The 11,275-nt window shown below is 55.7% G+C and overlaps 1 long non-coding RNA gene across 2 annotated transcripts; it reads right to left on the reverse strand.

The window, feature by feature from the left end:
* Nucleotides 1–529: 529 nt before the first annotated feature.
* Nucleotides 530–6,567, reverse strand: LOC140616604 (uncharacterized). Of its 2 annotated transcripts, XR_012017008.1 has the most exons (4): nt 6,426–6,567; nt 3,651–3,790; nt 2,565–2,679; nt 530–858 (listed from the first exon to the last, which is right to left on the reverse strand). It is a non-coding gene; the product is annotated as an uncharacterized lncRNA (long non-coding RNA). The 2 variants fall into 2 exon arrangements; XR_012017009.1 differs by lacking the exon at nt 3,651–3,790.
* Between the last annotated feature and the right edge of the window lie 4,708 nt (nt 6,568–11,275).

Raw genomic sequence — 11,275 nt, forward strand, 5'->3', positions numbered from 1 at the left:
AGATCAGAACTTATTTTCCCAAGTAACACTGCTAGGCGTGGTGAGGCCCAGCTTGGCCCAGCCCACAGACGCCTTTTGACCATCCGGGACCTGAGATGTTACACTAATAAAGCAGATTAGCAACATCCAGCCCCATCTGTAACAAGCTCTGTGAGGTGTTGATGACATCTCTGTGATAAGGACAGCTCCCAGAATGGGTACAGTCCTCTAGGGGTCAGCCCTTGGCACAGTTAGACACTTCTCTCTCTAGTAAGACCCCTTACTAAATATGAACATTCTCATAAAGGAGGTGCCTTTGGGGGAGGGCACACACACCCTATTTGGCAGAATTTGCCAATGAAGGTGAAAGTTGTACTCCAAAGCCAGACTCCCTATTGCCTATTGCTCACAAGAAACGTTGGAACACTGGTTGTGTGTGTGTGTGTATGTGTGTGTGTCTCGCAGAAAGCCCATTCTGTGTGCTTTTGCTGCAGCTGCAGACCTCAAGGACTTGACTGTTTTTATAATGACAATGAACAAAAGCAAAGCCTTTGAAGAAGAAAGTTCATTTTGATTTTTCAAGACAAGTCAGCATCAGCCCTAGAGAATTCCCAACCCTTTTTGCCCTGTGTTCCCTGCTTGGAGCTTCACATTCATGGTTGTTTGCTATAACTGCAGAAGGCCTCGGTCTCTAGAAAGCTAAGTGGATGCATATGGATTTGGAATCATCAGTTTGGAACAGTCTCCAGTGGCCGGGAGCCCCGAGACAACTTTGATGGCCTTGACAGATCCACCCCTTGTACCTCCTTGGAAGAGCCGCTGCCTGGGCACGCTTCTTGCCATCTGTAGCTATCTGGGGCCTCGCTTCTATTTATGAGGCTGCAGGAGATGAAAGTAGAAACCACATTAATTATTGCAAAGTGCTTTTTACTTTTAAAGTGCTTTGCTAGCGTTAATTAGTTATTCCTTCTTACAGCACTCTGGTAAGGTAGGCAAGAATCATTACCCCTCTTCTACTGTGGAGGAAATGAAGACACAGACATTTAATGACTCCCCCGGGGACCTGGGGGAAGTTGGTGGCCTAGACAGAGTTCGGTTTTCAATGTGATGTGTCTGGCTTCCTCCTGGGGTGTACCTTGCTGCCACAGCTAATATCCTAAGGGCTTCTTAGGTAGAGATGAGGTCTGCCGACCACTGTCAGAGGAAGTTGGATCCTCCAGAGGTTCAGAGGTCACTGCTCCTTTCCCTGTCCTCACTTTTCCTGGTCCCTCACCCTTTGAGAGGAGGTAAGGCTTGGGAGGAGGGTTGATCCTGGTCACATGCCCAGTGATTATGATGGGGAAGGGGAGGGAGAGAAAGGATGGGGTTGAGCGCTGTTGCTGGGCACTCCTGTCCCTGCCACATGCTTTCTGGGTTGTTCCTCATCTGCGTGGGGCAGGAAGCAGAGGCATGGATGAGACTGCCTCTCTATTCTTGGGGAGAAGGTAGATGCGTGTTTGGGAAAGGCCCTCCACGTGGTAGGGTGGCAGGGGGAGAAATGGGCTTTGGAACTGGACAGCTCCTGGTTCACATTTTGGCCCTTCCAGTTACTGGGAAAATGGTCCTTAGTGTCTGTTTCTCATTGGCAGGATGGAGGTGATGAGTCCCCACATGGCAATCTGACTTCCCTTTGGGGCACACTGGCCGCTCGTGTGCCAGGATCCTTTCCTGTGTTAGCAGAGAAACCTCTGGTCCTTTCTCTGCAGGCTTCTCTGCCGGCCTGCCCATCGGCCCATTACTAGTTGGGTGACCTTGGCCAAGTTCCTTAATGTCTCGTTTCCTCATCCATAAAATGGGAGAATAATAATATTGCTCCTAGAATGAGGATCGAAGGAGTGAAGATGGACAAAGTACTTCAGACTGAGCCAGCTCAACTGTTCTTATTAACTTTAGCACTCATGGGAGAGAGAGGACACTCTGCTGTAGTTATAATGGAGCATGAAGTGATTCATTTCATTTCCCTTGAACATGGGAGAGCCAGGGGTGCTGGGCAGACTTCTATGGCCGCCTCCCTCCTTTCCTGAAAAGGTTTTTGTGGATCAGTGGACAGGAAATACATGATTCTAATAAAAGAGTAGGCTCCTTGATACCTACTTGAATACATTCCACTTTCCTTAGCACGGCCTTTACCGGCATGGGGTCTGCCCAACAGCCCATGGTGGTCATGTCATCTGTGCTTCCTGAGTGTGGAGCTGCAAAAGTCTCTCCAGCTGAGTGTAGACGCACTGGTTCTCGATTGTTTTCATTGCTCCTATACACCTTGAACTTTCATGATTCCAGTTCCCATCTGGGTTTCATTCTCTTCATTTCTTCCAATAAGACCCATTTCCTACATCATCTCCCCTGTGAACCCTTGACTCCTCCCCTCTTTCTCCTTCAAATTGAATCACATCGTCTTTGGTGTTTGTAGTACGAATCGAGTAGTGTGTGTGTGTGTGTGTGTGTGTGCACTTTGGATTCACCCCTGCCACCCATTGTACTCCCTCCTGTCCATCTTCCTGATGGCGCTAGAGTACAAATTCTGAAAGCCCAAATGGAGACCTCACCTCTCTGTTTAACCAGCTGCTGTAATTGAATTCCAGGCACTGGGCTCAGCACTTAACATTTATTATGTTTTGTGCCCTCACAACAATCCAAGGAGGTGGGTATAGTCATGTCCGTCTGTAGATGAGACAGTGGGGGTGGAAACAGATTAAGTATTTCACTAGAGGTTATACCGTTAGTCAGGGCAGGGATTCAATGTGCAGTCTGGCTGGTGCCCCAAACCAGCACCCTGATCTTCCACCTATATAGCCTTGCTGTGCTCCTCCCACTTAAAAACCAGAAGAGAGGAAGAGCCACACTCCTCAGCAGATGTCGAAGCCTCGGCCTGGTCTCCAGCGCTGCCCAGGTAAACCATGGCCTAGTCCAGTTGACTGGTGTGGCATTACCCACAATGCCCCGTCTTGGGGCTGTGGCTATGGCACTTCTCTTGCCCTTGCCTGGAATGTCTAGTGCTCAACCGCTACTGAGACCTTGAGTCAGCTCAAGTGTTAGTTCCTTGGGGAAGAATTCCCTTCCTCCCCGTCTCTCCCATCACTCAGGAAAAATCAGGGTTCCATCCTTATGCCCCTCAACCCTTTCCCAGCACTACCCTGGGGGCAGTTGTTGGTTCCTGTGCCCTCCCAGAGGACCTGGGCTTAGCTGTCTTCACCCTTATATCCCTGAGCCTAGCATGGTATCTGACCAGGAGCATGTGCCCCATAAGTCCTTGGAAGGAATGAGGAGTTACATAAATGATGCATGCTCTTCTGCCTTGTTGGGTGCAAATTCTAGCTTTTACGGGGCTAGAGGTCCAGCAGATTCCCGTGGTGCTAGGCCATTAAGGATGGTTTCCTGGGAGACCAAGGTTATCTTCCTATCACTGGGAAAAACGTGTGGTTCCACTGCAGGTGACCTTATAGCCCTGTGGGCAGTTCAAGTCTGTACTTGGACACCAGGGAATTGCATGCTAGACTATTCCCCAGAGATCATTTTGCACAACTCTGCCATTCTACCCTTCTGAATAGCAGAGACATGAAGTGATTTGCTCAAGGACCCTGGAATGAAGGGACAGGAACCAGTGGCCCTCTTTGGTGCCTGGTCTTGAGCACCTTCCTCAGCCTTTGAGAGGGCTCACGGAGGCAGCGTGGGTTTCTGGCCGGCTTCGGAATCTACGAGGCCACCCGGCGAAGCTGACAGCAGAGCAGCAGCCTTCTTCCTTCAGAACCTCTGGGCGGCTCAGGTACCCGAGCTGCAGCCGGGACAGGAAGTAATACTTTCAGAGTTTTAGCCCCAAAACCTCAGAAACTTTTTGGTGATGCATTAAATGTCAAGTATATTGTTGAGAGGAAAAGAAACAAGAACAACCGCCCAGGTATCAGCCTTTGTTACTGGGACGACAGGAGCTGCTCGGTAATGTCACAGGAAGTCGTGCTGCCAAAATACGGAGCGGGCAGCGCCCGGGCCGCGCCTTATGACAACTGTCCCTGGGCGCAGCACAGCTTCCACAGGCTCCTCCGAGGTGGGGCCCGCGGGAGCCGGTCCGGGCCTGGGCAGGGCGCAGGGCGGTGGCCCCGGGGGACCGGGACGTGAGCCCTGCTCGGCGCCCCGCGCTCGCGTCTCCGCGGCTCTGTCCCTTCCTCCGGCAGGAGCCGCCGCGAACGCGGGCGGAGCGGTTCAAGGGCACTCGCGAAGCCGCTGAAGGTCAAGGGCCTCCTGCGCGTCCTCACAGCGCCGCGCCGCCCGCCGAGCTCCGGGGGGGCCGGGCCTGGCGCCCCCGGGAGCCCCCGCAGCGCCCGACCGCCCCGCCCCGCCCCGTGCGGCGGCCTCACCCCCTCCCGGCTCTGCGGACCCCTCGACGGCTCCTCCGCGGCCCTGAGGCCCCGAGCGACGGGGACCGCGTGGGCGAGGCGGCGGCCGCACAGGCCCCCCCCGCCGCTCCCCCCGCCCCCGCCGCGGGACACCCCCCCGCCGCCCTCCGCCCACCCCGCTCCCCCCCCCGCCGCTCCCCCCGCCCCCGCCGCGGGACACCCCCCCGCCGCCCTCCGCCCACCCCGCTCCCCCCCCGCCGCCTCCCCCCGCGGGACACCCCCCCCGCCGCCCTCCGCCCACCCCGCTCCCCCCCCCGCCGCGGGACACCCCCCCGCCGCCCTCCGCCCACCCCGCTCCCCCCCCGCCGCCTCCCCCCGCGGGACACCCCCCCGCCGCCCTCCGCCCACCCCGCTCCCCCCCCCGCCGCGGGACACCCCCCCGCCGCCCTCCGCCCACCCCGCTCCCCCCCCGCCGCCTCCCCCCGCGGGACACCCCCCCGCCGCCCTCCGCCCACCCCGCTCCCCCCCCCGCCGCGGGACACCCCCCCGCCGCCCTCCGCCCACCCCGCTCCCCCCCCGCCGCCTCCCCCCGCGGGACACCCCCCCGCCGCCCTCCGCCCACCCCGCTCCCCCCCCCGCCGCGGGACACCCCCCCGCCGCCCTCCGCCCACCCCGCTCCCCCCCCGCCGCCTCCCCCCGCGGGACACCCCCCCCGCCGCCCTCCGCCCACCCCGCTCCCCCCCCCGCCGCTCCCCCCGCCCCCGCCGCGGGACACCCCCCCGCCGCCCTCCGCCCACCCCGCTCCCCCCCCGCCGCCTCCCCCCGCGGGACACCCCCCCCGCCGCCCTCCGCCCACCCCGCTCCCCCCCCCGCCGCGGGACACCCCCCCGCCGCCCTCCGCCCACCCCGCTCCCCCCCCGCCGCCCCCCGCCCTCCGCCCCCCGCCGCGGGACACCCCCCACCCGAAGCCCTCCCGGGACACCACCCTGGCCCCCGCCCCTGGAGCCCTCCCTGGCACCAAACACTGTGGGCTTTGGGGTCCTTTCATTTTAACCCTGTCGAGCAGGCTTTTGTTTCGCTTTGTTTCGTTTTTAAAGATTCTTTTCTATTCAGTCATGAGAGGCCGGCGGCGGCGGGCAGGGGGACGCGGCCGCGGGGCGACGCCAGCCTCCGTGGGGCGCCCCGGGATGGGCCGCGAGCCCCCGGCAGCCGCTCCGCGCCTCCAGCAGCCCCGAAGCCTGTGTCAGGTGCGCGCCCGCCGTGGGTGCCCTGTGCTGGGCCCGTCCAGGCAGGGGCGGTCTGCGGGGGGGCGTCTGCCTCATGCCCAGACCCAGACCTTCGCGGTCCCAACAGCCTGGCTTTGCAGGCCCTGCTCCACCTGCAGCCTGGCCCAGGTGACCAGCCGACCGGGAGAGTGGGGGCCCTGGGACGGTGCCCCCCCCGCCCCCCCCCCCCCTGCAGTCAGGGTGCGACAGTCAGGGCAGTTGGACTCACGCCTAGTCCCGGGCCCAGATAAAAGCAGCTTGTAGCCTCCTTTTGTCTTCTCCTTTCTCTGGCCCTTTGCTCCTCAGCTTTTAAGATGCGTGTTTTTCTTTTGCCATTTGTCTGTAAGTGGCACTAAGTACTAAATGCCACTACTTGACGTTCTGCAGAACCTGGCCTTCGATTCCAAGCCTGTTTGGGTTGGGATACTACTTTTCCATGACCAGTAGGGTTTCAAGTTTTTCGCATTTGCTCCCTTATGTTTTCCAGTCATGCTTTGTTGTCTTTTCTTACTGTGATAATTTAGCAAGTCTCGGCCAACTTTGAAATGATTCTGCCGGGGTCCGGCAGGTCGAAGGGTCAAAGGTTAACAGCAGCAAAGCCTTCTGGGCCCTCTGCTGTGACAGCCTGGGACTGGAGCACCGGGCCCCCCAGGGGTCTTATCTGGGGGTGGGGGCTGGCAGGGAGCCCAGTACTCCTTGCCGGGTGCTCCTTCCCTGAGGACAGGATCTAGGGCTCCCCTATTTCTGCTTTGGCCCTTTGCAGCATTTTCTAGTGACCACCCACACCTGCTGAGCTGTATTTGCCACTAACCTCAGACCAACCGTTCTTCTTAGCCATGCCCTCCAGACATCTTTCTCTCTCTTTCCCCATCAGCTCTCAGCTCTGACAAAATAGCCTATGGGATCCGAAATGCTTTCTCCTGAGGCTGATGTCTCTGACCTTCCTGCTGGCCAAGGTGAATTAACTTCAGTTAATCAGTTAAAGAGATTATTTAGCTAAAGGTAAACTGATGAAGATAGTCTAGTTAATTAATGAGAAAGAAGTTAAAAGTTGAAAGCAATCTCCTTAACTTTTAATTTTTTTTAACTGAGTGGGTGGAATCCATGTCCCCTCTCTAGGCACTGACACCGGCCACTGAATCATGACTGGGGGGCGAGGTCAAGCTCCTGCATCGTCACTGTGCTCTCAGGCAACCCTCACATACCCGGAGAACCACTGCCCTGACCTAGTCACTTCCACAGCCACCTGCACAAGGCAGGAACCCATATGTAGCTCCCTCGTGCATGAGCAATCTCTGCCTTTCAGGGTTTTTTTCTTTTTTTTTAAGCAGGCTCCATGCCCAGAGATCTTGACCCTGAGATCAAGACCTGAACTGAAATCAGGAGTCAGATGCTTGAACCACTGAGCCACCCAGGCACCCCTTTGACTTTCAGTTTGTTTGTTTGTTTGTTTGTTTTTTAAAGATTTTATTTATTTATTTATTTATTTATTTATTTATTTATTTATGAGAGAGAGAGAGAGAGAGAGAGAAAGCACAAGCAGGGGAAGGGGCAGAGGGAGAGAGAAAAGCAGGTTCTCAATCTGAGGACCCTGGGATCATGACCTGAGCAGAAGGCAGACACATAACCGACTGAGCCACCCAGGCATCCCTGCCCTTATTATTATTATTTTTTAGAGAGAGGGAGAGAGAGAGAGTGCATGTGAGAATGAGCACATGTGTGTGCCAGAGGTGGGGGTTGGGGGCTGATGAGGAGCAGAGGGAGAGAGAGAAAATCTCAAGCAGGCTCTGTGCTGAGTGTGGAGCCTGATGCAGGGATGTCTCACCACCCTGAGATCATGACCTCAGTGGAAATCAAGAGTTGGATTCTTAACCGACTGAACCACCCAGGCACCCCTACCTTTCGGTTTTATTTTTTATTTGTTTACTTATTAAAGAGATTTATCTATATGAGAGGGAGAGATTGGTAGAGTCTTAAGTAGACTCCCTGCTGAGCACAGAGCCCAGCACGAGGCTCAATCCCACCACCCTGAAATCAGAACCTGAGCTGAACCCAAGAGTCAGGCACCTAACAGACTGCACCACCCAGGCACTCCTGCATTTCGATTCTAAAAAGACCTCATTGGTTAGTTAATTGTTAGACATTTCTACAGACTGAATTGTTAGCGTCTCAAACTGGGATTCTCCTTAACTGAATGAATTACATGCTGTTCTCCCAAACCTGCTCTCATTCCTGTGCTCACTATCCACTGCCAAATTCTGACTCATCCAATCTAGAGACCCCAGAGTCATCTTTTCCCTATCCCCATCCCCACTTCCTCCTTTTTGTCCCTACTGGTCTGGCCATCATGCCTTAGACTCCTCCATTGGTCTTTGCAAGTCTCCTAGATGATTTTAGTATCTTTTAGTCTTTGAGTATTTTAGTCTTTGAATATGACTTCCCCCTGTACCCCAGCAATGTTCTGACCTTTCCTCATTTCCACAGTTTTCCAGGGTTGGCCCAGCTGGCTTCCAGCCACCTACCCTGTGCTCTGGCCACATCACAAGCTCTCCTGGCTCCTGGCTTGGCTTATGCTCTTCCCTGGCTGTTCTAGTCTTGGGATCCTATCCATCATCAGAAGCCAACTCCCCAGTGAAGCCTTTTTTGGTTCTCCTAAAATAAATGAATTGTTCAGCCCTGTGCACCTGTCAGCACTCTCTCCACCCTTCTTACTTTTCCTTTGCTGTGTGGTACTGTTGGTCTCTCTAAAGCATTAGACTGGGAGCACCTGGGTGGTTCAGTGGTTGAGAGTCTGCCTTCGGCTCAGGGTGTGATCCCTGGGTCCTGGGATCAAGTCCTACATCAGGCTCCCTGCATGGAGCCTGCTTCTCCCTCTGCCTGTGTTTCTGCCTCTCTCTTTGTGTCTCTCATGAATAAATAAATAAAATCTTTAAAAAAAAAAAAAAAGGCATCGGACTGTAAGCTCCCAGAGGGCGATGGCTGTGCTAACTCACCTGTGCGTCTATGTTTTGATGGCACATTTACTGTGCACTCGTAAGCCTGGCCATGGCTTCCGGAACTACCTGCAACATGCTGGTGTCCTTGTTCTCCTCCCTTTACAGCTCATTGGGGGTTTACCTAGAAACTGCCACTTCAAAGCCATTCAGAAAAAAAAAAAAAAAAATTAGAGCTAAATCGGGCAACATTGTTTACTTCTTAAGAAGATGCTTTGGTGTTCCTTCCAGCACCTATGAGGCACTCTGGTTTGACCTTGACGGTTCCTTGTCAAGCCATGGAGCTTGGGCCTAGGAGGGTGTGCGAGGGTGCCCAGACCTCCAAGCAGGTCAGGTGGGGCTGACCTTGAGGCAGGGTTGCTGTCAGTGCACCCCAGCTGGGGGGAAATGGGGTGCCAAGTCCTCCCTAGATTGCTTACATAGGCTCCCCCCTTCTTAATTTGTCTGCCTTGGGGGAATATTTATAATTCTTTCACCTGGAGGGCGTGCCTTTTTTTGATTCACAGAAAGTCTTTCATTTGCGCTTCTTGCCTTCTCTAAGTGACCACATTTTCTTTCTGCTCCTAAAATCTCAGCCGGGGGTGCCCTGGGTTGCCTCCTGGGTAGCAACTTGCCCTCTTGGTCCTTGCTTCTGGGTGTCTGCATTTTCACAAGGGCCCTTGGTGGTAGCTGGGTCCTTGCCTCCATCAAGTGACCTTGGTACACACTGTCCTCCTCACCCTCCCTGGCTGCTCGGGGGTCTCCAAACCACGTGGGACTCAGGCTGGAAATAAGCAGATGGCGGGTCCTGAGTTCTTGCTCTGGATCATCCATCCCCCGAGGTCAGTGGAGGAAGTACTGAAAACTTGGATTTGCAGCCTGTTGACTGATTAAACAATAGAGCTTTATGGAGCGCTTGGGGGGGGTGGGGGGTGCCGGGACGTGTCTCAGGGGTCTGTTGTGCAGAGGGAAAAACTGAGTGAAAACATCGAGGCTGCAATCCCACCCGAGCCCAACTCAACCTGGGCGCCACCTGGGACTTTCTGTGCCGGCGCGCGGGGCCTTGTCGGCCGCGCGGAGGACGGCTCCTGGGTCGGTGCGGGTTTCCCACTTCCTTTTCTGACTTACTGGATTCTGACATCTCCTGGCCCTTGCCCGGCCAGGTAGCCCGGAGGGCGGGGAGTGGGGGGGGGGGGACGAGAAGGATGGGGCAGCGCGTGGACGGGGTGGGGGGAGGGGAAGACGCGCTGGCCCTTCCCGGCCGCTGTTTAGCACCCGGCGGTGCGTGTCCCGACGGCTGGGCCGCGGCTGGGGGAGGGGACCCCGACCACAGGTTTCCTTCGCCGGGTGCATCGGCTCCCGCCCCACGTCGCGCGGGGCCGTGAAGAGTGCAGGGGCGCCCGCCGGGGAGGCCGGTGCGGGGAGGCCCGTGCGGGGAGGCCGGTGCAGGGCTCTCTTCCCGGCAGCGCTGGTCCCGGGGCTTGCCAAGTCCCACGAGTCAGCAAAGTGGAGAAGCGTTTTCAAAGCGAGGCCTTTGCCCTCCTTGGCAGGCTCCTCAAAGCCTGCCTCGCTCTTGCTGCGCCTGGGAGATCCTGTAAAAGGCTCTTTTTGTTCACGCTCCTCAATGGGGACATCCTCCGGGAGCCGTTGGAGAGGCCCGGTGTGAGCTGGAGGACACTTGAGGCAGGGCCACTTGGGTGGGCACCGGGGGGAGCCGGCCAGGCGGCCTGGGTGGAGCCGACCCCGGGGAGGCGGCCGGGGATGGAAGCGGCTGCAAAGCATGGCGAGGTTCCTAGGAAGAGCATTTTAGAATCGAGAAGCAGGGAGGCTCAGTGGTTGAGCGGCTGCCTTTGGCCCAGGGCGTGACCGGGGTCCCGGGATCGAGTCCCACGTCGGGCTCCCTGCATGGAGCCTGCTTCTCCCTCCGCCTGTGTCTCTGCCTCTCTCTGTGTGTCTCTCATGACTAAATAAATAAAATCTTAAAAAAAAAAAAATTGGGAAACGGTGCCTAAGAGCTGGCTTTCTGAGGTCGGAGGCAAAGAGCGCCTGTCCTTTATTACTATTTTTTTTTAACTGCACTGCAGTGTTTGGTATTACAAGATGTGTGGTGATGGTCCTTAGGAACAGACAGAAGGAGAAATTGCCTTGGAATTTAGTGACTTTAAGACATAGTTAAAAAAAATTATTCCAGGCATTATCTGACAATTTTTCACCAAAAGGTGGGTCTGTCATCAGCCCTGAAATAAAGGCCATCTGAGGCTCATGTGAGTGTGATTAATACTGGAGCCCAGCTTGGAAATCACCGGTGATGGCCCAGAAATCATTGTCAAGTACAAATACTGTTTGTGTTTAAAGAAACAGAATTCTGGGACAGTAAAGCAATCCACAGGTCCACCCTGCCTTTTGTCTCTGACGAACATTTTTTTTTTAATTTTTTAAAAATATTTTTTAATTTATTTGTGATAGTCACAGACAGAGAGAGAGAGGCAGAGACATAGGCAGAGGGAGAAGCAGGCTCCATGCACCGGGAGCCCGACGTGGGATTTGATCCCGGGTCTCCAGGATCGCGCCCTGGGCCAAAGGCAAGGGCCAAACCTCTGCGCCACCCAGGGATCCCCTCTGACGAACATTTTTTTTTTTTAAATATATTTTTTATTTATTTATGATAGTCATACAGAGAGAGAGAGAG

The sequence above is a fragment of the Canis lupus genome, chromosome 24, assembly GCF_048164855.1.
Source record: "Canis lupus baileyi chromosome 24, mCanLup2.hap1, whole genome shotgun sequence".
In the NCBI taxonomy this organism is placed as follows: domain Eukaryota; kingdom Metazoa; phylum Chordata; class Mammalia; order Carnivora; family Canidae; genus Canis; species Canis lupus.